Source organism: Callithrix jacchus, chromosome 16, assembly GCF_049354715.1.
Source record: "Callithrix jacchus isolate 240 chromosome 16, calJac240_pri, whole genome shotgun sequence".
In the NCBI taxonomy this organism is placed as follows: Eukaryota; Metazoa; Chordata; class Mammalia; order Primates; family Cebidae; genus Callithrix; species Callithrix jacchus.
The window spans coordinates 4,464,147-4,492,007 of NC_133517.1; the positions used below are offsets into that span (position 1 = coordinate 4,464,147).

At 38.4% G+C, this 27,861-nt stretch overlaps 1 protein-coding gene across 7 annotated transcripts in view; it reads right to left on the reverse strand.

The window, feature by feature from the left end:
- Positions 1-27,861, reverse strand: part of SNTG1 (syntrophin gamma 1) — a 924,527-nt gene that overhangs the window by 642,260 nt on the left and 254,406 nt on the right. For 6 of the 7 annotated variants that reach the window (XM_017965333.4, XM_054246489.2, XM_035276806.3 and 3 more), the window contains one exon: positions 19,754-19,828. The exons of the other annotated variant lie outside the window; for it this stretch is intronic. The gene's annotated coding sequence lies outside the window, so the exon portion shown is untranslated. The remainder of the gene's footprint in view (positions 1-19,753; positions 19,829-27,861) is intronic. 7 annotated transcript variants of the gene reach the window in all.

The following is a 27,861-nucleotide window of genomic DNA, read 5'->3' on the forward strand; positions in this document are numbered from 1 at the left end:
AGATTCAGTGCGTTTTTGTCATTTAGAGAAACTTAGATACTTGTGAAAGCAAGTCAGGTTATCTGCACAGTATATGTGACATGAATCATAGACTAAGTGAAAAAAAAAAACCCTCAAGTTCCAAGAATTTCGATTGTTTCATTGCATTTCATTTCGGAACCGACACACAGACCTCGGAGAAAATCGTGCTCAGCCACAGCGGTGGGTGGAAGCCCAGACTTCCTCCCTGACCTCAGCTCCATGCTCGTCTGTCGGCCTCCGCCTCACAGACTGGCTGAGTAAGAAGCAGATGCCTGTGTATGCCTATAAAAATCCATCAGGACAATACAGCAAAAATGCATACAGTTTTATTTGTAAATGAACTCCGCTCACTTATAAGACTTTTTCCCAATAATGGTATAATCTCTGGGACCTGCTTTCCTTCCATGTGGGCCGCCTTAAGCTTCAAACTCAATACTGTATCATATGCAAAGCAACTGGTAGAGAACATTCCCAAAGGCACTCAGAAAACCATAATTAATATACTTTCTATTACTGAAGACATTAAATCTTTCAGATTTAGATAATAGAAACTTAGACTTGCATGAGATAACTTGAAAAAAAGGGTATCCATTCTTTTCTAAACTCCAATATCAATGACCTTGGAATAACTACCTATTTAATCAATTATATAGATGTATATTTTGACCAAGGAAGCTTTATATTCATATTTAAAGTTAGAAGACACAGTACTCAAAGGCCTTAACAAAGAATTTAAGGCAGTATATTTACTCTAATTGTATACGGAGAAGAAACCAATATTCCAAATGACAAAAAAGGAATCTAAATCATAGAGGTCTCCTAAGGAAAACGGAAGTATTAGCAGTTTCTAAATGTTGGAAATGAACCTCTTTTTTAAATAAATGTCCAAACAAGTGCAGTCATTGTCCACCTTACTTTTTTATAGGGATATGAGACAAGTATAGAAATGGATCTTTTGTCATTGGGATAAAACAAGCACACAATGCAGAGAAAGATGTGGTTACACTGCTATTTCTCTGCCAGAGATAAGTCACTGCCCATGAGCCGTGATGCATTGATCCTGGAGAAAAGTGTAATGAGGGTGTGAGAGCAAAATGAGCCTAACTTCCTTATTTCACAGATGAGAAAACTAAGAACCAAAGAGAGCAGTCAGTTTCTCAAACCTAAAAAGCAGACGAGTTGTTGAGCCAGAGACTCCCATATCCCAGGCCGGTAGAATTTGATAACACCAAGCCGCTTCTTGTTTTGTTCTTTATAAAAAGATACAACAAACAAAACAAACAAACAAACAAAAAACAGCAACAGCAAATGTATTTCGGAGCTTTGGCTATCTTGTGCTGGCCTCAGGGTGGGATGCTCACTGGTTACCAGAAAGCTCTCAAAAGATCGGACCAGGCCATGCTCAATCCTTCTCTGTGGCTTCTCTGACGCCATGAAGTTCAGTAAACATGGTAAAATAATATGGTGACGTTTGGAAATTTGGAAGTCCTCTTTTGCATTGCAAAAGCTTCTTAGTTTAACTAGGTCCCAGTTAATTCTCTTTCTTTTTTTTTAGTAGAGACAGGACTTCACCATGTTGACCAGGATGGTCTCGATCTCTTGACCTTGTGATCCACCCGCCTCAGCCTCCCAAAGTGCTGGGCTTACAGGCTTGAGCCACCATGCCCGGCCAATTATCTTGCTTTTTATTGCATTTTCTTCTGAGTTCTTGGTCATGAAACCCTCCCTTTTATTGCCCATCGTAAATAGCCTAACTGAGACAATATATTGAGAGGACAATGTTCAATGGTGATTGGCATCGCCAGTCTCATCTCAAGAGCAGGTCCCTCACATTGACAAAGGGAGGGGAAAAGCACAAACCAGGGCCTGTTGGAGTATGGAAGGTAAGAAGAGGGAGAGCATTAGGACAAATGTCTAAGGCATGCGGGGCTTGAAACCTAGACAATGGGTTGATGGGTGCAGCAAATCACCACGGCACATGTATACCTAGGTTACAAACCTGCATGTTCTGCATATGTATCCTAGAACCTGAAGTTTAATTTAAAAAAAAAACAGGTGTCCCTCATAATTCTATATTACAGGATGGGTTTCTCAACATAAATTACAGTTGATTAACCAAAGAGAGTGAGGTAAATGATTTGCCAAACTATTTCCAATAGTGTTCTTGTGAATGGATGGAACACTGCTGATTCACCTAGCATATTAGAACATCCTATGCTGACTACGCAGTATTTCAAGCTTAGCAATGATTTGCCAAGGATTTTTCTCCTTTTGCCCTTCAATATTGCTCCCAACGAACCAAAAAAAGCATAAAAAATATGTCACAATAAAATTTCAGTTTTCTTACCATAACCAAATGGCTCCGTATAATGCTTATAGTTTGAAATCAAGGGAGGCTTTTATCCCTGAAACACCACAGCCTAATATAAAGAAGAAAGAAACAAAAACCCAGTCTAACGTATTTGACGTAAAAGTCTCATAAACTTTGGAGCTTTAAGAAGACTGGGTAATTATGATACATGGCAAGATAGATGAAAATAGAGACTTCTGAAATGATAGAATGTAAAAAGAAGACCAGTGAAAGAAAACAGCAAAGCGCTTATCCAGAAAATACTGTAACCCAGCACCATTTATGGCAATGAAAGAAAAGCTGTCTGTAGGATAATGGCCCCGTTCTAGCCAAGCCCGGTTTACTCTTATTGCCTTGTCATTCCACCTTGTTCCTTCATATGCTCTAGCTGTTTTGCTTCACCTACTGAAAGAGTGAGCAGGTGGCTGCTTCCTCACGGGGAACCAGTTCCCCTACCCTCCCCCAAATGACCAAGCATGTCACGTCTGTGATATTCAGAGGATCTTGCTGTGTTTGTCAACAGGAAGTAGTAAAATGACTTACAAAGCTTCTGCGAGTGTGTGCAACGAGTTTTATTGAAACGATTTACCTTTAAAAGGCACTGGCAAACACTTAGAGAAAGAAAAAGAGAGAGTATTTTGTTACTATACCTTTCTCAGGTTTTCACATGGAAAAGAACACCAGTGTGATTTATGGCAAGCTAACTAATTACAGCCAATTCATTATTTTTTTTTTTCCTCAAAGAGAAATCATTTAAATCAACAATCTCTGCATTTCAAACTGATTGCAAAATCATAACCTTACTGGCGTTATCAAGGTTATCAACAGTAGACGTAAATTGGACACATTGAATAAAAATATATCTGAATTATAAGCCTAAAGGCAGAAAATATGGAATATAAATATGACCACTTTTTGTTCTGACTGATCTCCTCAATCCAGGGAAGTAATGACTATAAAAACATGGTTAACAGCTGAATTTTGCACGAAACATCATATTCTACAAAATATAATACTGTTCTAGAAAGAATCAGAGGCAGAGTGCCGGCCTTCCTCTGAGAAGACCAAGTTATAAAACATGAGACTGTGAGCTCCTTGAAGGCTGAATTATACTGCAGTCATCTCTGAATTCCAGAAGTTAGTAGAGAACTTAGCATGTAGCAGGTATTCAGTACATGCTTGTTGAATGGATTAATGAATGAATGAAAGCTACCAAATGACTCTTATGAGTAAACAACATTCAAAAAATAGGGAATGCCTATAGCACAAGCAATTGTCTTCCCATTGTTCACAAAATAATCTTCACTCAAATGTGCTCTAGAGAAGAATTAACTTAGATCAGAATTTCACTTAGATTGGAATTTTGAATTAGGATTCAAAAAAGTTCAATTATTAGATGTGCTACTGAAATCAAGTTAAAATCCTATCTCTATTTTTATAATTTTTTGAAAGACACTATATTTTGTCTCAAATATTAAATATTTATACTAAAATGTTTATCTCTTCTGAAATGTATTTAATGATCCGTTCTGCTGTGTAAATGCCATGTGTTACTTAGACACAAGGGGACTTGATGCAGAGGTTTGTGCTGTCTTACAGAAGACTTGGTACCTGGAGTTTAAATGTTGTTACCTTCCCTTTTACACAGGGTGGTAATCCTTAACCCACTGAACAAATTCAGAAACAAAACAGACAGTTATCAATGACAAATCATAGAACAGTCAACTTATACCTTGCTTTCTGACATAAATCATCCACTTCTTTCTCTATCTGCTGGTTTGCAGAGTGGTCCCTACATCAGCAGCACCTGGGAACTTACAATTGCAAATCCATGGCTCCTTCTTACACCTACCAAATCAGAAACTCTGGGGTTAGGGCCCAGCAACCTGCATTTTAACAAGATTTCCAGGTGATTCCAGTGTACGCTCACTTTTGAGAACCACTGCTCTATGATATCTAAGACTACTCAAAAAACATAAACAATGGCATAAGATAACAATAGAAATAAAAATGTACTGTATTTCTGTTCCATGAATTTCATCCTTAAATTCACAATATCTCTGATGGCTTAATTACGTGTCTTTCAAAGTTTCCAGGGCCCAGTGGCCTGGAGAGTGTCAAAATATCCTTTCCTAGGAAGGACAAGTTGTTGTTTTACGACCTTTGTGCTATTCCTGTGGGACCTCCGTGGATTATGGAGGAAGTGTGTACCTCGTTAGGGTATGCTTCTCTGGACCATTTACCAAGTGACTCTGGGTAAATGGGTAATGCTGGGTGAGGCCCAGAACACAAAAGGGCTCTGAAGAGATAGATCCAGGCTGCTATGCAAGCTGCTCGGCCTCTTGGGTTTCACGATCCAGTAGACCCCAGCGAACTTGAAGTGTGGTGGCAGAGAGGCATGCTACAGGTAAGTCACAGCAGAAGCCCTTAGGATTTGGGATCAAACCCTTACTGTCCTCAATGGATGTCTACTCTGCTTATGAGAAACAGATTTTGGTCTGCTAAAGGAACTTAGTAGACGGTTCTTTGTGAATTGTGTGCCCCCCCAAAGCCACAGTTGTGTGCCTCCCCAAAGCCACAGTTGGGTGTGCACAGCAGTACTCCATTATCAAATGGAAGTGGTATTTACCAGATTGGACTCAGACACACCGTGAAGGCACAGGTCAGTTACAAGAAGAGGTGTTCCAAATGTGCATGGCTCCTACTCCTGATACACTGCCTTTTTTTCTCTCTCAGCATGTACCTAAGGCCACACAAGAGCACCCTATGACTAACTGAGGGTGAAGAAAGTCTCACTTAGTTTGTGGGTGGATCTGCATGATGTGCAGGTACCATGTGAGATGGGCAGCTGCAATACTGCAGCCCTCCCTATGGGATCTTCCTGAAGACAATTTTAAAGAAAAATCCTCCCAGTGGGGAGAATGTGGATGAGTGTACCTGGTTGTTCATTTTGCCTGGAAAAACAAAGAGGACCAAAGACGGGGGAGTATATTAAGTCGTGAGCTGAAGTCAATGGCTTGGCTGTATGGTTCACTATTTGAAGAGACATGATTGGAATACTGGTGACAAGGAGGTGTAGGGAAGGGGCATGTGGGTAGACCTAACTGAATGGACATAGAATATAAAGATATTGGTGTCCTTTGTGAATGATTGTCAACAAGTGGATTCTGTAAACCAATATTTTAATAATGAAAATAGGATGGCCTGTTCTGTTGATGTCAGCCAGTCTCTTTCCTCAGCCATTATTATCATAACCAAGTATTGGCTGGTGACAAAGTGACTAAGGTGGCAGTGACGGAGAACATGTATGTGCTGAACAACGCTGGCTTCCACTCACCTGGGCTGATTTGGATACAGCCCCTGCTAATGTGGAACCATTTCCTGGGCAATCAGCCAGCTGCCTGGTTGATTTCATTGGGTCACTTCCTGATGGAAGGGCAGAGCTTTGTTCTTAGTGGAATACTCACTACAGGTATTCATTTGCTTTCCCCGATTACAGTGCCTTTGCACAATTACAATCCATTAACTTATAAAATACCCTTCCAAATATCATGGCATTATACTTAGCATTGTTTCTGACCACAGACCTCATCTCAAAGCAAAAGAAATGTGACAATTGGTTTATGTTAATGAAAGCTCTAAAACAATCAAATCCTGAGTTTATAGCTGTATGGCTTTCTACAGTTTAGTATTTCTTATTTCTTAAAAGTATATAAGCTATAAAATGGGCCCATTCACTGTTTACTTAAAAAAGATGCTGTAAAAATTAAGCAAAAATGTAGGTATAATATATTCCAGTTTCAACTTGCTGCATATGGCTAGCTAGTGTTCCCGGCACCATTTATTAAATAGGGAATCCTTTCCCCATTGTTCGTTTTTGTCAGGTTTGAAAAAGGTCAGATGGCTGTAGATGTGTGATGTTATTTCTAAGGTATCTGTTCTGTTCCATTGTTTTATATGTCTGTTTTGGTATCAGTACCATGCTGTTTTGGTTACTGTAGCCTTGTAGCATAGTTTGCAGTTAGGTAGCATGGTGCCTTCAACTTTGTTCTTTTGGTTTAGGATTGTCTTGGCTATATGAGCTCTTTTTTGGTTCCATATGAAATTTAAAATAGTTTTTTTTCTAATTCTGTGAAGAATGTTAGTGGCAGTTTTATGAGAGTAGCATTGAATCTATAAATTACTTTGGACTGAAACTGGACCCCTTCCTTATGCCTTATACAAAAATTAACTCAAGATGAATTAAAAACTTAAATATAAAACCTAAAACCATAAAAACCATAGAATAAAACCTAGGCAATACCATTCAGGAAATAGGCCTGGGCAAAGACTTCATAATGAAAATGCCAAAAGTAATTACAACAAAAGACAAAATTGACAAGTGGGATCTAATTAAACTAAAGACTTTCTGCACAGCTAAAGAAACTAGCATCAGAGTGAACAGGTAACCTATAGAAAGAGAGAAAACTTTTGCAGTCTAATATCCAGAATCTACAAGGAACTTAAACAAAGGCAATTATCCAAAAGTCAAGAAACAATAGATGCTGGCAAGGCTGTGGGGAAGTAGGAATGCTTTTCACAGTTGTTGAGAATGTAAATTAGTTCAACCATTGTGGAAAACAGTGCCGTGATTCCTCAAGGATCTAGAACCACCGTGGCACTTGGATACTTATGTAACAAACCTGCACTTTCTGCACATGTATCTTGGAACTTAAAATAAAATAAAAATCAATTGTAATATTTTATAGTCCATAGTATAATATAGAAAACCATGAATTCATAGAAATATAAATTAATAGATAAAAGTTTGATGAGGAAAAAGAAAAAAATAATATTTTCCACAATTATTTATGAACTTAAAGTCAGCAAAGGTGTGTTTTTTTGTAAACCACTCATATATATTATTTGCTTATTGTTTGATAAACATGACATTAAGCAGTTTGCACATACACCTTTATGCTTATCATAGCATTATGGTCTATGTGAAAACTGACTCAGAGAGTTGAAGAAACTGTAAGTGAGTTAGAACTAGTGAATGGTAGCATCAGGTTTTTGACCTAAGCAGTATGTATTTAGACAACTTTTAACACAACCTGTGTATTAGTCCATTCTCACACTGCTATAAGTGAATGCCTCAGACTAGGTATTTAAAAAGAAAAGAGGTTTAATTGACTCACAGTTCCACACGGCTGGGGAATTAGAATCACGGCAGAAGACACGTCTTCCCAGGCCAGCAGGAGAGGGAATGAGTGCCAGCAGGGTGTATGCCAGATGCTTCTAAAACCATCAGATCTCAGGAGACTCAACCATTATCATGAGAACAGCATCGGAGAAACTGTCCCCTTGATTCAATTCTTCCCACCTGGTCCTGAACTTGACATGTGGGAATTATTACATTTCAAGGTCAGATTTCAGTGGGGACACAGAGCCAAACCATATCAAACTGATTTTATTTTCTGAGCATATTACACAACTCTGTCACCTTATGAAGGCATTTGTCATCTTCAGAGGAATCAATGTCACAAAGTGTAACTGTGGATAAGAAGAATCTCAAATTGTTCTTTGTGTTGTTAAAAGACATCAATCATTTTGTAATATTATAAAAACACTGAGAAGCTTCGCAGTAATAATTATCATTTACAAAGTCAGTATTATCTAAGTACCACAAAAATGATATTTAATACCAAACTAGGGACATTTTAATTTTTTCCTCAAAGATATACCAATCCTTATGTTTTCACATCTGGAGTGCTAATATATGTTGTTTACCATTAAAAAGCAATCTGAATGACATCCCACCAATGAGGCATGAGGGAGGCATTTCCAGTCAGAAGTAAACTCAGCAGGGCACGTAGAACATTTCCCGTGGCTCCTTTGATAAGAATGATTTCAGTGGAATGCTGAGTTAAAACCTATTTATAACAGTTTCAAGGGTGACTAAAATGTGAAGATTTGAAAACATGTTGTAATTACAACTACTTTGAAGAGACTGAGACTGCAGGAAGCAGACACTTCAAGGGGAAGCTACAGAAATAAGTCGAGTTAAAGGAGGAATTTTATTTTTAATTCTAAGATGTAACCATGTTTGCATTCTGATGGAAATACACAAATAGAGCAGATAGGACAAACTGTTGATACTTGAATAAAAAAGACAGTTTCAGGAGCAGTTTCAGTTTCCTTAAGTGGGTGGGAAAAAAAAATGGAATCCGATGTAAAAGTGAAGGGTTTTTGGCTAAGATGGGAGCATATACATTTCCTTCACAATAAGAAGGGATACAGGAATGAATGCAGATGGTCTGGTAGATTTCTTGATTTGGTAATAATATAAAGATAAGTATTTTTTTCTTAATGCTTCTGTAGTAATGAAGTAAAGGCAAGGTTATTAAATACAGTGATAAGGGAGATTCACTGAACATTTGAGCAGAAGAAGATATAAATAGCAAATTTGGAAAATGATGACTGATAAGGAAGAGTCATGACTGGGTTTCGGGGTCACAAGTTGAAGGTGAGCTCATCAGCAGAGTTGCACGTTTTCCTTGAGTCATGTTATGCTACTTGGAAAAGCAGATCCAAATTTGGTTTAATCATGGTTAAGATATTTCCAGATGTGCTGTAAGAAGTAGAGAAAGGCAAGATCATTGGGGAGGTATATAAATATTGATTATACTGATGTATCCTGAATATAAGTTGTATAAGGATGGCATGAAGGTATAACGTGTTATGGGCACTTGAAGGTAAAGGGTTGAGGGCTGGAAGTGTTTGGCTTAGTCTGCAATAGCATGACTAAGGTAAGTGGACTGAAAAAATAGGGTATAGAGTTATAAAACGGACACTCTGGGGACAGTACAGTCTTAGGCAACCATATAGTTTAGAGGATGGGCACCTGCAGACAAATACAAAAATAGCTGAGAGGGAAATGGCATGGCACTGAAAGCCAGGTGCAGAATTAATCTGTGTGAATGTTGAAGTGTAAGATGTACAGAAGCAGCGCAGAGAAACACTGTTAGTGAAATACTAAAACCTTGAGTAAATGAGCAAGAGTGACCAGGTGCTCAGCAGATGATGTCAGCAGCATGCAAATGTGCAGTCTGATAAAATGCCTAGCTAAGGAGCAGCAGTTTATGAGGAAGGGGAGACCAGGAAAAGCAAGGAGGAGCAAGGTGAGGGAATGGGTCAAATGAGGCATTACGGTCTGCTGGGGCGAACCATGAGAGGGGGTAATGTAAAGTTGGCACCACTTGGTATGTAATTATTATGCATCAGTATTTATTCAGTTTCTTGGAATGATGACTCTGAGGATAAAGGGGAGAATAATGCATCTATTGGCCTTAGTCACTCAATTGTCAGAGATCTGCCTCATGGACGATTAAGTCCATAGCATTGTGGGTGCCTCATCTCAATAGGAAATTTCCAGGCAGAAGAAAAAAGAGTGGTGTGGCATGTGGGTTTCAGATGAGGAGCTGGCGACTTGTGCTTGCATAAATGTTTTCAAACTCCAGAAACTTCACCACTGCAGTAGTGGCTGAAGCTGGAAGCGGTGACCAAAAAAGACAGATGAAATTAAGAGAATGTAAAGTAGCTCTTAAGAGGTGCCTGGTACACACACACACACACACACACACGCGCACACACCAAAACACAACTTTTCTTGAAAACTACTTCCTACTACAAATATGGCTACTATAGATATTGGGATATCTGTAATCATAAACATAAAACAATTTTTATTTAGTATACGTCTTGTACATATTTATCTTTTTCAGCTTATTAACTACATGCTACTCAACTAAAGATTAACTTCTTATAGTATTTATACCCTGCAATATAAAACTGGTTTAATGTCATGTCATAAAAGATTTCTGGATTAGTTGACAAAACCTAAAGAGACGGTTTTTGATATGCCATTATCTCACCATCTTACCTTGGAGAAGTGCAATTGTCAATAAAAGAACCTGCCACATCTGTATCAAAGGTGAATGACATATTCACATTTTTTAAAGGGCGGAAAATTGGCTGGTGTTATTATTACATGTGCGTTATTCTCTGTCTCTCTTACTCATAAGCATTTAGACTGGGATTCTCGTCTATAACTGACACTCTTCTAAAAGAGATCTTCATATTGATCTCACTTTAAAAAATAATCTTATATTTTTTATGCCAGTATCACCACTTGCTCTATTTAATTCATACATTATATGCTGTAACACATAAGTGGAGACTAATTTTGAAAATCTGGCTTGGTTTTTAAATAGCATAACAATTCTTGTATTCTGTCACCACATTTATTTCCAGGGAACAGCTTCTCCATTTGGTCATGTGGCCCTTCTTGTGCTATTGATTTTCCTTCATACTGGAGGAAAATAGTTTCCCTTCTTACTATTTCTACATATTAAGAAATAATATGTATCAAGGCCCAAATTGAAATTTTTAAAGAATAAAGATAGTATCACATTTCAAAAGCATATAATTTATACGTTATTATCCGTCACCGAGAAATGTAACAGACCAAGTTTTGCTTCATTTTCTCCTCACTTTCTATGCATACTAGCAATCACACGGTTAAAAATAACAATGAAATCCCGTAAACATGATCACATTGTCTATTGTACTAGTGTTATTTTCTTCCTTAAATACTCAAAATGATAACTTGCTGAAAACATAAATATTGTAAGTAAAACTTAAACCCAATTACATTTATAAAATGAGAATGTATAGCCCAGAAATATTGCCTGAAAAACTCTGCTAACCCCCCTTCCCCACCTATTTATGGACTGAGGCATGTGCCAGCCAAATGGTTATTTTTGGAGAATTAGTTTTGGAAAGGCAAGAAGTCTGAAAGTCTATCAAGACAATTAATAAAACTATAGTCAAGTTTATAATAAAGTCCATCAGGAAAATAAAAACAAAGATCAAGTCGCAATATCCAGACTCAGGATCTGAGGCACACAAGGTACAAAGAAATGAGTTCTAAGGACAGGGCATGTGTAAAAGCACAGATTAAGTTTACTAAAAGTGAGGTCCAGGACAGTCACCACTGAGAGTGCTAGCCTGGAGAGAATGGTTGAGACGGGGCAGCGTGAAGTGACAAGGAGCCAAAAGTACTCCTGGCAATGGGTAATGCAAGACTTCTCTTCAAGGTTCACAGGCTGGGCATGGTGGCTCACGCCTGTTATCCCAGCTCTTTGGGAGGCCAAGATGGGCGGATCACCTGAGGCCAGGAGTCTGAGACTAGTCTGGCCAATGTAGCAAAAACCAGTCTCTAAAAAAAAATAAAATACAAAAAAAAAATCTGGGTGTGGCAGCATATGTCTGTTATCCCTACTCGGAGGCTGAGGCAGAAGAATCCCTTGAGCCCAGGAGGCAGAGGTTGCAGTGCACCAAGATTGTGCCATTGCACTCCAGCCTGGGCAACAAGAGCAAACTCAGTCTCAAAAAAAAAAAAAAAAAAAAAAAAAAAAAATGACAACAACAAAAAACAAAAACAAACCAAAGAAAAGAATTCACAATCTGGTGGGAAACATAAGCAAAAATAATACAAAATGATATTATATAGAAGCAAAAAATGAATTATTAGAATGGGGGACGTAAAAATGTATTGAAGGTTGTGGGATTTATGTTTAGGTTTTGTATAATGGAAAGTCTGTTTTCTCCCCCTTTTTCTTGTATTTCTTTTCTTTGTGGTAAAATTCACATAAAATAAAATTATTTAAAGTATATAACTCATTGGCATTTAGTAAATTCACAACATTGTGCAGATATTACTTCTATCTAGTTCCAAAACGTTTTCTTCCTTTTGTGTATGTGTGGTTAGCACACCTAAAGTCCACTCTCTTCACAAGTTTTCAGAACAGTATTATTGACTATTCAGAAACGCATACAGAACAGTATTATTAACTAGCATCTTCATGCTGTGCCATAGATCTCCAGTTAATCCTAATAACTTCAAGTTTGTACCCTTTGATTTACATCTTTTTATTTCCACTCCCTCTCCTCCCCAGTAACCACCATTTTACTCTGTTTTTATGTATTTGACTTAAGATTTTCATACATGAGTGAGATGATACAGTATCTGTCTTTCTGTTTATGTCTTATTTCACACAGTGTCATGTCCTCCAGGCTCAACAATGGTGTTGCAAATGTCAGTATCTCCTTTATTAAGACTGAATAGTATTATGTTACGTATATATACCGTAATTTATGTGTTTATCCATTCTTCTACCTATGAACAGTTAGGTTGTTCTCATATCTTGGCCATTGGGAATAATTCTACAATGAAAAGGGAAATGTAGATATTTCTACAAGATGCTGATTTCACCTACTTTGGGTATGTACCCAAAGAATGATAGCTGGATCATAGTTATATTTGTAATTTTTTGAGAAAACTCCACGCAGTTTTGCACAATAGCTGTACCAATTTACATTCCCAGCAGCAGTGGACACGGGTTTCCTTTCCTCCACACCTTTGCTGACACCTCTTATCACTTGAATGTCATGTCTATTCTAGCATCTTACCAGGTGTAAAGTGATACATTACTGTGGTTTTGATTTTCCTTTTCCTGATGATGACTGATGTTGAACACCTTTGCATGTGTATGGCTATTTGTATGTCTTTCTTGGAAAAATGTCTATTAATATATTTTGTCAATTTTAAAATAGATTTTTTTTCCTTTCAAGTTGTGGGAGTTCCTTACGTATTTTGAAAATTAACTTCTTGTCAGGTACATAGCTTGCAAATATTCTCTCCCAATCGGTAGATTACCTTTTTATTGTGTTGACTATGTCCTTTGTTGTACAAACGTTTTTTTAGTTTGATTGAAAGATTTAATATTTTTAAAATGTCAATTACTACCTGATGAAATATACAGATTGAATGCAATCTCAGTCAAAATTTCAATGGCGTTTTTCACAGGAACAGAAAAATATTCTAAAGTTAGATGAAACCATGAAAGACTCAAATAACCAATGTGATCTTGAAAACTAAAAACAGAGTTTGGGGCATCATATTTTCTGATTTCAAATTACATGACAAAGCTACAATAATCTTAACAATATGGTACTGGCATAAAAGCAGACACATAGACCGATGGAACACAGCAGAGATCCCAGAAATCAACGCAGCATATATGATCAACTAATTTTTCCAAGGCCAGCAAGAAGCTACAATGGGATTAGGATAACTGGAAATTAGTACTCGAAAGAATAAAACTGGACTCATACAACACACAAAAGTCAACTCAAAATAAATCAATGATTTCAAGATGAGATCGGAAGCAGTAAATTTTGCAGAAGAAAACATGGGAAAAACCTTCTTGACATGGGTCTTAGAGATAATTATTTTGAATATGACATTGAAAGCTCAGGCAGCAAAAGCAAAAATAAGCAAGTGTGACTACATCAAAATCGGAAAGTTTTAGTAAGGGAAAGTGTGTCTTTTTGACAGAGTGTCACACAGGGAAAGCAGCAGGGAGAAAAGTGAGACTTAAGGATGAGGCAAATATATATCTCAATATGATGAAGATCCAAAATAACAAGCATAACATGCATGAGAAAAACAAACTGATACAGCTGATGGGTATAGAATTCATGGACACCTCGAATTTCAAGAGGAAAGAAGTGGCCAACTATATGTTTGAATTTTGCAGATAAAAAGAGGAAGATACTGACTAATTAATACTGGATCTGAGGAAGAGGCTTCATACTGTATCTTCCCTTTATCATTCATTTGTATTGTTTACAATGGCCTTTCCCAATTTTTTTTAATTTCAAAACTAATGTGTTAGATCATCTCCTACAATTTCCTTAAGTATCCCTTGTGTGTGTGTGTGTGTGTGTGTGTGTGTAGAGAGAGAGAGAGAGAGAAAGAGAGAGAGACAAGAAGAAAAAAGAGGAGGAAGAGACCAGAAGAAAAAGAGAAGAATGGAAAGAGGAAGAGGAGGAAGAGTTATAGAAAGGAGAAGACGGCAGCAATGGAGAAGGAATGGAAAGAGGAAGAGGAGGAAGAGTTATAGAAAGGAGAAGACGGCAGCAATGGAGAAGGAATGGAAAGAGGAAGAGGAGGAAGAGTTATAGAAAGGAGAAGACGGCAGCAATGGAGAAGGAATGGAAAGAGGAAGAGGAGGAAGAGTTATAGAAAGGAGAAGACGGCAGCAATGGAGAAGGAATGGAAAGAGGAAGAGGAGGAAGAGTTATAGAAAGGAGAAGACGGCAGCAATGGAGAAGGAATGGAAAGAGGAAGAGGAGGAAGAGTTAGAGAAAGGAGAAGACGGCAGCAATGGAGAGGAAGAGAACGTCACGTGGCTCTGCCGCATTGGAAGACAGCTCTGCAGTTTCTTACTGAGCTTACCACTTGATGCAGCAGGTACGCTACTAAGCGTTACTAACTGATTCGAAAGCTCATGTACAGTCTGAATATTTTCATTGCAGCTTTACTCATAACTGCCTTCAGAAGACGAATGAGTAGACAGGGTACACCGTAGAATGGCATACAATTGAGAAAACAAATCACCTCAAACCGCAAAGAGACACAGATGAATCTAAAATGTGTCATGTGAAGTGAAGGAAGCCATTCTGGAAAGGCTGTCTACTGTGGGATTCCAGTCATGTGACAGTCGGGAAAAGGCAAAACGGTAGAGACAGTGAAAAGATCGGTGGTTTCCAGGCATTCAGGAACGAGGAGAATTAAATAAGAGAAGTGCAGGGGACCTTTCGGGCGAGGAAGCTCCTCTGTGTGACACCGTAATGAGGGCTCCATGACATTATCCATTTGTCAAGATCCACAGAGCACTACGACGCAAAGCACACATATGACCCTATGCAAAGTAAAACTGACAAGTGTTAAGGAGATCAGAGCCTTAAACTAAGTGTGGGGCTGTGTACGCAGGGCCCTATAAGGCTAAGTAGTCTTCCTTTCCGTGAAGCCAGCCTACTGGTCAACGTCTCACTTGTCAGTGTTTGCCTCCACATTTCCTGAAGGCAAGGAAAGCCTCTGAAATTCAGAAAGCAGGCAGGACTGAGCGACTGTGGAAAGTCACATGAATAAGACGTCCCCACACTCACAGGGAGACACTCCAACATTGTGCTTTTGCTGAGTGTAACCAGCCTCTCTAGGCAAACCAGGGTCTTTGAGTGTCCTGCGGGCTTGGAGCAGACACTGTACTGCTGTGACTCCTCCTCCACGGGAATGTTAGAGGCTGAAGTGAAGATTGGCCTTTGCATCCAGGACAGGGGGTGGCAGGCAGGGATGTTCAGGAATGAGGCACTGATGGCAGCTGACACAAGGTAACCATGGGGCAGGGAGGGCCATCACCATGAGTATTGCAGCCTGAAGGCAAGGAAAGCCTCTGAAATTCAGAAAGCAGGCAGGACTGAGCGACTGTGGAAAGTCACATGAATAAGACATCCCCACACTCACAGGGAGACACTCCAACATTGCGGCTGTCATGCTTCAGAGCTTCTGTAATTCCGTCTGAAGCTTTGATACTATCTATAAGCAGCACTTAACACAGTAAGATTTAGGATAATAATTTTTTGAGAAGTTTTTGTTTTCTCCGGTATTACCAAAGGTGTCCGATGGTGACCTAAAGATTTTCTTGTGACTCTACCTCATAGACAAACACAAATACAGGTCCACACTTTCAGTCATTAGAGGCTGCCAATGGTCCTTATGTGCACAGCATGCTCCTACCGTCTCCTGACTGAACAGGGGGAGATGGAACCACCAAGACCAAAGCAGCCTAGACTAATCTGCCACGAAGGAAAGCAATGCTGGGACCTTGCAAACTACCGGAAGTCCCCTCATACCTACTACGAGAGAACAAACAGTAAAAGGGAATATTTTTAAGGGTCGCTAGACTTTTCTCAACTAAGAGTGTCTTTGAAATGCACAAAATGGAGCTACAGAAATGTTCCCTTCAATTGATCATTTTTCTGAAATGTTCCTTCGGAGCTTATACATTTTGGTACAATAGTTAATCCTGAGGTCACCAGGAGAAACGAGTTTCTTCTGTGTCATGGAACTCTCCTGGAAACATAAAACAAGCAAACAAATGTAAGTCAGTGTCTTTCTTTCCAGTCTGGGGGAACCTCATTGCTATAGGCGCCCTAGTAGGGGAGTCTACCTGCCTTCCCTTCATGAAGCTTTTGCCATCAGATCCAGGAAACAAGAGAGATGGGTGGTGGGTCCTGGTTAGAATGAGTTCAGAAAGTTGCCCAGGATATGAGGTCAGTGCTGAGCTGAAGGCTAAGCTTGCCTGCCTTTGATTATTGTGTCATTTTATCTGTGACAGACAACACAGTCAGCAAAACTAGAAATACAGATGATTTCCAAGGGAAGCCAGTGACTCTCAAATCACAAACCTTCCTGAGATACTGGGAACTTGAACAATGATCCTGGTGGCACACGGGCCAATAGAAGTTGCATCCTGTCAACAGCTGCAACGTGTGACACAGAGAGGGACATGCCACAGCAGAAGAAGTAATTGAAGTTCAAGGGCAGAGGCCTCAGACATCCTCAAAGCACACAAAAGCAGCAATAGCAGGAAATCTGTGTGTTAACATGTGAAGTGTTTTTATTATAATACTCTTGTTCTATAATTTAAAAATGCACAGGAAGCCTGAGATTGCCTCTGGCCCAGCACAGAGGGTAGGAACCCAGCTGTGACAGCTGCAGATACCCAGGCTCTCCGGGCTGCTCGTGCTCCTAGGACTATTTTCAATTCCAATGTGAAGCCATTCTAGCTTTAAATGTGGGCAAATATGAGCATGAATTAAACATGAAGACGCAAAGAGATATATTTAAGAAGAAAGAGGAAGGCTTGAAATGCCTCCAGCTATATTTTTAGATAATAACAGAATATTAACCCCTTTTCAGGATTGTCAGAAGAAGGTGGTTTGAGGATGGGAATAGCTGCCCTCAAGTGAATTTCCATTGTTTTCCTTACAACAGCCTTTCTCCATTTTTCCCTATATAACCTGTACTCTTATAGGGCTTTAGTGAGAATTTGCTGTACATGACACTTTGAAACCTTTGCACAGTAGTGCTGTGAAAGCATACAGAGCAGCCCCAAGCACCGGGAAATTCTAAGAAGGGAAGACATGCTCCCTCTGCACAGCTACAGCTTGGCCACCTGTGTCTAGCACAGAATAATTCTGGAAATTCCAGCTTCTATCCTTTGCTCTCTGCATCCTTCAGTTGATTCTTCCACAGGTGCTTCCAAATGAAGGATTGAGAAACAAAGGAATCACAGGGCTCAAAGAAACATTAATATCCATTTAGTCTGGAGGTTTGGGGAATGGGAATGGGTTTGGGGGAATGAAGGTACAGATGGAGCAGCCAAGTTCTAGATCACTCACTGTTGCTTCCATAAAAATGCTCTTTCTTTGCTCTTTTATCTACTGGACTCTGCTATGAGATTTTATTTTAACTACATGTTTAACTAAGAAAAAAGGTCTAGCTATGAGAAATAACTTGAAAACTTTGGGTATATAATGGCATTGGAATGGGTTCTTTTTGCTTTGTGGAAAATGTGTTTTGGAAATTACTGAGTTTATGTAAATGGTGAAAATATACTGTTTAATTTAAAGATAACTGTTTAATACTTTTACAACATCAGTGGGAGTGTAAATTAGTTCCACTTCCTCAAGGGTCTAGAACCAGAAATGCCATTTGACACAGCAATCCCATTACTAGGTATGTACCCAAAGAATTACAAATCATTCTACCATAAAGACACATGCACATGCATATCTACTGCAGCACTATTCACAATAGCAAAGACTTGGAACCAAGCCAAATGCCCATCAATGATAGACTGCATAAAGAAAATGTGGCACATATACACCACGGAATACTATGCAGCCATAAAAAATGAGTTTGTTTCCTTTTCAGGGATATGAATGAAGCTGGAAGCTATCATCCTTAGCAAACTAACAGGAACAGAAAACCAAACACCACATTTTCTCCCTTGTAAGTGGGAGTTCAACAATGAGAACACATGGACACAGGGAGGGAAACATCACACACCAGGGACTGTTGTGGGGTCGGGGCCAAGGGGAGGGGGAGCAATCGGAAATACTGAAAGCACGTGGGGCTTAACACCTAGTTGATGGGTTGATAGGTGGAGCAAACCACCATGGCACATATATTCCTTTGCAACAAACCTGCACGTTCTGTATTGTATCCCAGAACTTGTAGTGAAATTTTAAAAAAGACATGATTGTATTAAAAAGCTACCTGAATAATTTAAGAATCAGATTGGGTTGAAGAAAATCAATCTATTAGCAACCCAACCCCATGTACATTCCACAAGAAGAAACATAGCACAATGCACCTTCCATGCCTAACAGAATATTTAGCAAACAGGACGACTGTGAGCCCTGATTGCCTAATCCTCAGTGTCTCTGAACTTGCAATAGTCCTTGAAAACCAAGCCTAGAAATCTGCTTGACAGGCAATCTGCATGGCTATGCCTAGTTTTAAAATCTTAGGGTTTGAAACTCAAGGATTCTTGCCACTTTTATACTACATTTAAGTATAACTGAGAACGTAAATATGCATACAGTATACTGTTCAGTACTGGCATCCATTGACACTTAACAGACATCAGTGAGTTTGATGATTCTTTCTAAAGCCATACTACAAGTCCCTGGACTGCCAGGACATAAGCCCTCAAAAATACCATGACGGCTTATTATAAAAATAGATTCAGTGACTTCAATCCTAGCCTTCACCGGCCAGGTTCAGCTCCTTCTAACAGATAGTGTATGATTCCTTCCTAAAGTAACACGTATCCTGCTGCAAGGTCATTGAAGCAGCTGTGTCACCCATGCTGACTGACACTCCCTTCCTGAAGGGATTGATTCATTGTACTAATTTCACCCTCATTCTCTCCTCTCTCTGAACAAACAAAAGAGGACCTGACAGTCCCCAGTCACTCTGCCAAGCACCCCTCTCGCTGTTGACTGTCTGCCCTTCTTGGGAACTCACAGCTCACTGAAGTGTGTGACTCCAGTTACCATCTTGATGCAGAGACACTGACTCCTCACCTAATAAATAGTATTTTTGAAAAACTAAGTGATTTTTCTCATTCCTATGAACAGTGCTTATTAAAGAAACAATACAAATTCCACATAGCTGTTTGAGTAAGTACTGTGGAAAGATACATCCAAATGCTAATGACAGCTAAACATTAAGATATGTCCTGACTATTTCTACTGCTTTTATCACAGGAGGTTTTGTTTTTTATGTTATTTTCCACAACAGAGAAAGAGGCTTCGAAAAGATTAATTTCAAAGAAAACAATTGTTTTTTAGCAGTGTAGACAAATACAGTAAATTTTTTCACTAATTTGCATATGATAAATTAGTGCAAAGTAATTGTCTTACTTGAATTTAGGTAGAGCAATGTTTTTCTTTGGCTGGGGTCACTTCTCGGGCAATCTCGACATTCTGGAGAGCAGTCTAGATGCAGAAATAAAATAATAATAAGTCCTCTGAGCATTCAAAACAAGCATTGAAATCCATACATTGAAACGTATCTACTTTATGAGGAAGACAAACCTGCTATTGACACTCCTATCATACACAGTTTTCCACACTTTCATGTCAATTTCTAGGAATAACTCAAATCCCTGTAAATCATCTGGAGAGTAAATGAGGTAGTATTTTCCAGATGACTAATGTCACAAGATTAAGTTCTGTAGAACACATGTTGGGGGAATTGACTTTAAAAGAAGTGCAAGAGGATATTTGGTAATCTGCCCAAAATCTCATCTGCCAGGAGATAGCACTTGAATCTAAATTTAGAATGACACTCCAAGTTTAAATTTGTGATAATATTTAAAAGCATTCATGAGACTATTCGTGAGGAATAGTCTATTGATTTAATGCCAAGAAGTGATTACTTTTTTATGAGATTTAGCTATTAATGCAGTTTTATGGTGAGGGGGGCCAGGCTGACCCCTTAAAACATACTGTAATTGAAGATTTGAGCAACCAATCGCTAATTCTAGAGGCTAGAGTGATGCTTCTGCCTTTGTCATTTGGTTTTTAATGATCCCATTTATGTTGCTTGGCCCCTCATGAACTCAACTGTAGTTTGAAAACACTGCACTATTTTAATAAAATGATAGACAGGTGATATGTCTATATTTAATAGAGCAGTGGTTATCAGAAGTCCCAAGGGCATGAGGCTGGCTGCACAGGAGGAACTCGTATAGCTTATTGAAAATATTAATATATTTCTGACTCAGGAGATGCAACTCAATTCTGATTCTGAATCAGATTTACATAGAGGCCTATTAATGTGCATTTTTTAAGACGCTCCCTGGAAATCTGGACTATAGCTAAGCTGAGGACCCTTCACTAGAATAAAGTTTGTGAGATGTGCCAGGAATAATTCTTGGATGGTGTGATGACTAATACTCAGTATCGACTTGCCTGGACTGACAGTTGCGAAGAGCTGATCCTGGGTGTGTCTGTGTGGGTGCTGACAGAGAAGATTAACACTTGAGTCAGTGGCCTGGGAAAGGCAGACCCACCCTTCATCTAGGTGGGAACAATCCGATCAGCTGCCAGCGATGCCAGGATATAAATCAGGCAAAAATCAATAAAAAAACTAGACTAGCTTAGCCTCCCAGCCGACATCTTTCTCCCGTGCTGGATGCTTCCTGCCCTCGAACCTCAAACACCAAGTTCTTCAGCTTTGGGACTCTGACTGCCTTCCTTGCTCCTCAGTTTTCAGATAGCCTATTGTGGGACCTTGTGATTGTGTGAGTTAATACTACTTCATAAATTCCCGTGTGTGTGTGTGTGTGTGTGTGTGTTTGTGTGTGTGTGTGTGTAAAGGAGGATATATATATATCCCTGAGTTCCAGATGAGACAGCCTGGCTGACCCCGCGGCTGTGAGGCTATGCGTGGAATCAATCCGGATACGTCACACCTGCTCTTCTGACCAGACAAACGATGAGGAAACAAAGGAGTGCTATTTTAAACAACCAAGTTGGCTGCATATCTTTATGCAGCAGTAGATAACCAATACATGAGATGTCTTACGCCTCACTCTGTTATTACCATATCCCCACATATGCCATGCGTGTGATTCCAGGTTTTTAAAAAATTTATGTGATAAAGAATTCAGAATTAGATATTGTGTCAAAATAGTGTTAATTGCACTGGAATCATTATCCTATCTTTAAGTTTTTCCATTATTTTACATTAAATAATTTTAGCCTAATCTGATTTATTCCATTTATTTATTTTCTACAGATGTATTTGATGGGTTTTTATTTATGAAATAATATATGCATCAAACTTCTTAAATTAAAAAAATGAAATCTTGTTCCACAGGACCAATGTTGTGCTGTGAAAGTAGGAACATTACTTAAAGAACTGTCCTCACTGAGGCTGGCCCACTCCTGCTCTCTACAGCCACAGATGGGAACGGACATAAAGTAGGAACATTACTTAAAGAACAGCGCGCTGTCCTCACTGAGGCTGGCCCACTCCTGGTCTCTAGAGCCACAGACGGGAACGGACATAAAGTAGGAACATTACTTAAAGAACAGCGCGCTGTCCTCACTGAGGCTGGCCCACTCCTGCTCTCTACAGCACAGAAGGGAACGGACATTAGAACTAGAATCCTGTGTCCAAAGCCATCACTCTTACAGCCTCAGGTGCAAATACGAAGAGAAAAAGGAAAAGAAGCTCAATGGTTAGATGAGTCTTCTGTTCACATATCTGCCACCCTCAATGCCACAACTGCCCATTTATTTTTACTTCACTATTAATTAATTTAGAGATAGGGTCTCCCCCTGTCATCCAGGCTGGAGTACAGTGGTGCAACACTCACCGCAGCCTCTATCTCTTGGGCTCCAGCGATCCTCCTGCTCAGCCTCCCTCGTAGCTGGGATTACAAGTGCAAGCCACCACACCCAGTTCCTAGTTGGGACCTCTGCCCAGGCTTTAATGTAACACCATGAAGGAAATGAAGAAACCAAATAAAAACTACAAACCAAAACACAGACAGTCCAAACAAGAGTCCACTACAGCGAATGAGGTAAATAAAAATCTAAGATGGTAAATAATCACTGTATTACTTAACAAGGAAATAGAAGAAAGGAGGGATTTTAAGCTTGTATCCAACCAGGATATGTGAGGCAAATAAGAAATCCCAGGAATCTCGCCATGTTGCCTTTCCCAGTTCTCAGCTCCCTAAGAGTGGGCTGTCTTCTCTCTGCCTTAATAAGTCTTTAAACGTAATATCTGTGTCCAAGATATGAAGTTGTATTTAAGTCGGAGGAAGAGGCACAACAGCTTCTACTCCAGTTTCCTCAGAAGCAGAAATCGGACTTCATTTGTGTCTTAGGAATTTAACTGAAAAGTTTAAGTGTGAAATTTAAGAGTATACACGTGAGTTTTGAAAAGATATTCATGATGTCAGTTATTTGGAGTGACTTTTAATATAGATACATCCATAGAATCTGTGTGCCCTATGATGTCTTTTAATAAAATAAATTATTATTCACTGAAATTATTCATTGAAATTATTATTCACTGAAAACCCTGAAACACAAATATCACTGAGGAACATAAATTCAACCATAAATGACAAAGATGGAAAAGCTACAGAAAGAAAATAAAATCAATAAAATAAGTGTTTTAAAACACTCCTCATCTATATAAAAATGTGAAACAATCACTCTGCCTGGCATATTATTTAATAGCTAAATATCTTGTTTGTGATGGAAGTTTCACAAAAATATACATATAATAAAAGGACATAAACACATAAGAGTACATGTGTAACCGAGTAACTCTGTGGGTTGTATCAAGGTTAATTTCCTGCTTTTCAGAATCAGGCACTGTAGTTATGCAAGATGTTAAGTTTGGGTGAAGCTGGGTGAAGCGTACACAGGCTCTCCCTCCACATTTCTTTGCAACTTCCTAAAAATTATAACTAATTAAAATCTTAAAAGTTTCTTAAAAGGTAAAAGAAATGTTGAATATACAATTCAAATACTGTTATCTCTTTTTTTTTTTTTTTTTGAGACGGAGTTTCGCTCTTGTTACCCAGGCTGGAGTGCAATGGCGCAATCTCGGCTCACCGCAACCTCCACCTCCTGGGTTCAAGCAATTCTCCTGCCTCAGCCTCCGAGTAGCTGGGACTACAGGCACGCACCAACATGCCCAGCTAATTTTTTTGTATTTTTAGTAGAGACGGGGTTGCACCATGTTGACCAGGATAGTCTCGATCTCTTGACCTCGTGATCCACCCGCCTCGGCCTCCCAAAGTGCTGGGATTACAGGCGTGACCCACTGTACCCAGCCAATAGTGTTATCTCTTAAAGGAAAATAAAGTGGAACACAAGAGTAGCAACAACCATGTGTACTGTAATTGTCATCCTTCACCTTTTTTTTTTGAGACAAAGTCTGGCTCTGCTGCCCAGGCTGGAGTGCAGTGGCGTGATCTTGGCTCGCTGCAACCTCCACCTCCTGGGTTCAAGTGATTCTCCTGCCTCAGCCTCCCAAGTAGCTGGGACTACAGGCGTGTGCCACCACGCCCAGCGGATTTTTGTATTTTTAGTAGAGATATGGTTTCACCATGTTGGCCAGGATGGTCTCGATCTCTTGACCTTGTGATTTGCCTGACTCAGCCTCCCAAAGTGCTGGGATTACAGGAGTGAGTCACTGCGCCTGGACATGCTTCACTTCTTACATTAGGTAATAGACTCACAAATTCTTATGATATTAATGTGTTTTATTAAAAAATATATGTGTGTGTATACATATGTATACACACACATGCATATATATATTATACACACACACAGATGTGTTATGGTTTTCTCTATGTCAACTATTACACTAATAGAAATAAAACAAGAAAAAACGCATCTTATACTTTATACTCTGTGTGTACATGTCTTCAGATGGGAAGTACATATTTTCTTTCCTTTACTGTTAGAGAAAAAAACAAATTTTTTCTTAATGGCAATAATATAAGGAATGAAATGACTTGGTCTTAATAGTAAATCTACAATTCTGTGGTCTTATTTATACTTGATTATCTTTATGTTAGCAATGTGAAGTGGTTTCTATGTGTATAAAGTATGTAGCAATATAATTAATAGTAAATCTACAATTCTGTGCTCTTATTTATACTTGATTATCTTTATGTTAGCAATGTGAAGTGGTTTCTATTTGTATAAAGTATGTAGCAATATAATTAATAGTAAATCTACAATTCTGTGGTCTTATTTATACTTGATTATCTTTATGTTAGCAATGTGAAGTGGTTTCTATTTGTATAAAGTATGTAGCAATATAATTAATAGTAAATCTACAATTCTGTGGTCTTATTTATACTTGATTATCTTTATGTTAGCAATGTGAAGTGGTTTCTATGTGTATAAAGTATGTAGCAATATAATTAATAGTAAATCTACAATTCTGTGCTCTTATTTATACTTGATTATCTTTATGTTAGCAATGTGAAGTGGTTTCTATGTGTATAAAGTATGTAGCAATATAATTAATAGTAAATCTACAATTCTGTGCTCTTATTTATACTTGATTATCTTTATGTTAGCAATGTGAAGTGGTTTCTATGTGTATAAAGTATGTAGCAATATAATTAATAGTAAATCTACAATTCTGTGGTCTTATTTATACTTGATTATCTTTATGTTAGCAATGTGAAGTGGTTTCTATTTGTATAAAGTATGTAGCAATATAATTAATAGTAAATCTACAATTCTGTGGTCTTATTTATACTTGATTATCTTTATGTTAGCAATGTGAAGTGGTTTCTATTTGTATAAAGTATGTAGCAATATAATTAATAGTTGGGAATGATAATTTTTCACAAATATGGTCTTTCCTAAAGATGTGTAGATTTTTGACAAAATAGGGAAATATTAAACATTTTAGAAAAAAGGTTACTAAGTAATTTAACTTGCCAATGTTTTATTAAAGAAATTATAATTCAATTGCATTTTCACATTTCAGGAAGACAAATAAGCACAAGAAGTAGCCAAATGAAATCAAATTACAAGTTAAAATGCAGATTTCTTCATTAAGTAATCATGTATTTTATAATAACACTTATCTAAGGTAATTTTTAAATTATTAGATAAAATCATAATGATATGTGAATAATTAATGGGATTCTAAACTCTCTCCAATTAAAATAATACTTGAGTGAAACATTTCTTTCTTTCCTTCCTTCCTTCTTTCTTCCTTCCTCCTTCCTTCCTTTCTTCCTACTTTTCTTCTTTCTTTTCTTCTCTTTTTCTTTCTTTTTCGGCTTGCAAAGTTTCTCAGGCTAGAGTGCAGTGGTGTCATGATGGCTCACTGCAACCCTGACCTGCCAGGCTGAGGAGATCCTCACCTCAGCTTCCTGAATAGCTGGGTCTACAGGTGCATGCCACTATGTCTGGCCAATTTTTGTGTTTTTTTTGCAGAGATGAAGTTGTGTCCTGTTGTTCAGGTTGGTCTCAAAGTCTTGCACTCAAGCCATCTACCTGCCGAGGCCTCACAAGGTGCTGGGATTATAGACATGAGCCACCATGCCTGGCCAGATATACCTTCTTATCAGAACTATTACATATAATCACTGTCCAGAGCGGTCAATGTGATTTGGAGGAATGTGATATGAAAGGTTTTACATATACAAGATTCAATACTTGAGTAACATATAGGAAAAGTTGATTTAGAAACAGACTCTTTTGCTTACCTGATTTCAAATATATTTTTATTTAGCATACTGGATGACTTTTAAGTTACAATATGGCTTTAAGTTCAACTATCAATGCCCAATGGTTATATGACAAGCATATATATATATATAGACATTGGTATTTTTAGGAAACACTGAGGTTTTCCAATCCTGGGTTTGTGTTATGATCTAAAAATTATAATTGTAAATCACTGAAAAAGGAACATAAAACTTGGCATGACCATAATGGAAGTAATTTCCAACCAGAACAGAGTAGATGAGTGTCCCTGGCTGGAGGCGAAAACTCTCCTGTATATTTAATTGCTTCACTTAGTTAAATTAAGCAATATTACGTCAACTGTACTCTTTCCAGATACGAAAGCTCTATCTGGAGCTGAGTACAAGGACGAACAAACTCAACAGCAAACATCAGTATACAGGACACAAATACTTTCTGGATACATTTTGACATTTTCCTGATTCTTGCTTGAATAAATCACTACCAGCAAAAATGATTTCTGTACCTCCATGCATCAGTCTGCTAAATGTCGTCCCTGTCACCGACTGCACTGTGATATAGAAAGTTAATCCTTCCTCCACTCAGACAACTTGCGAGAGCAGGGCAAATGGGAATCCTTGGCTGGGGACGGAGACTAAACTTTAAGTTAAATTGACCTCACTTAATTAAATTGAACAATATTAAGCTAATTTCTCTCCTTTCAGTAAGAGAAGCTAATCAAAGCAGAACTCAACACTGGTCTATCCAAAATATTATAAACACCTGACACCAAGTTCAACATTGTATGAGTGTGTGGTAGACAAAAGATTATTTTTTCCCACTGGGGAAGTGGAAGCATAGTTTCCATGGTGAGAGTCATTATTGTCTTAATTTATAAAATACATGAAATAAGCTAACAGCAAATTCAAAAGCCTATAAATAAAGGATGACTCATTCCTCGACCAGAATGTTAGAGTAATACTCAGAAGAATGAACTTTATCTTCTGATGTTCTATAGCTGAACCATTAAATACAGCTGAGGAGCATAAGAAGAAGCATTGAGCAATAGAATTCATGGGTGTAGATAATATTTTTCCAGTTTCCAAACTGTTGACATAAGGTTTGTATATTTTGAAGAGTTGCTTCTATTTACACATTCACCGCATGTTTGAGTGCTTATTAGGTGCCTTGCATTGTTCTAGGGTCTGTGAATGTAGCAGGAAAAGAAAACAAGGGACAAATAAATAAATGAAATTTATGTTATGACATGTCATATGTTTTATGCACAAAGACAGTTGCAACCAAATATCCCCTAGTCGTGTAAAATGTGTTCACTAAAAATTATCTACTCAAAAACCTATCTACTTTTAAATATCTTTTGATTTTGCAGAAAGTCAACCATCATTTCGGCTCTGATAGAGCTTTCTTTAAATGAATAAGTACCGGGAAACAAGGTTTGCCATGTCATCCACTGTTCATGCTTGTCAAGGGAAAATTGTGAGTTCTCTGGAGAAAAGCAATCCCCTTTTGGAATTTGATGCTGGAACAGAACATGTTCGTAAGCAAAGTTCTTTGTAACTGTGCATGCTGTACCGGACGGCAAAGCATCTGAATAGCTGCCGCATAATGTTCTCTTCTCCTCAACCACTTCAGGCAAGCATTGTGAAAAAAATCAGCTTTCTGTTCATTTTTACTTCTGACCACAGATTAAGCATATTCAGCAAGCCCATGACGATAGATAGCAAAAAAAAAGTCTGTGTCTTTCCATCAAGGTCTCT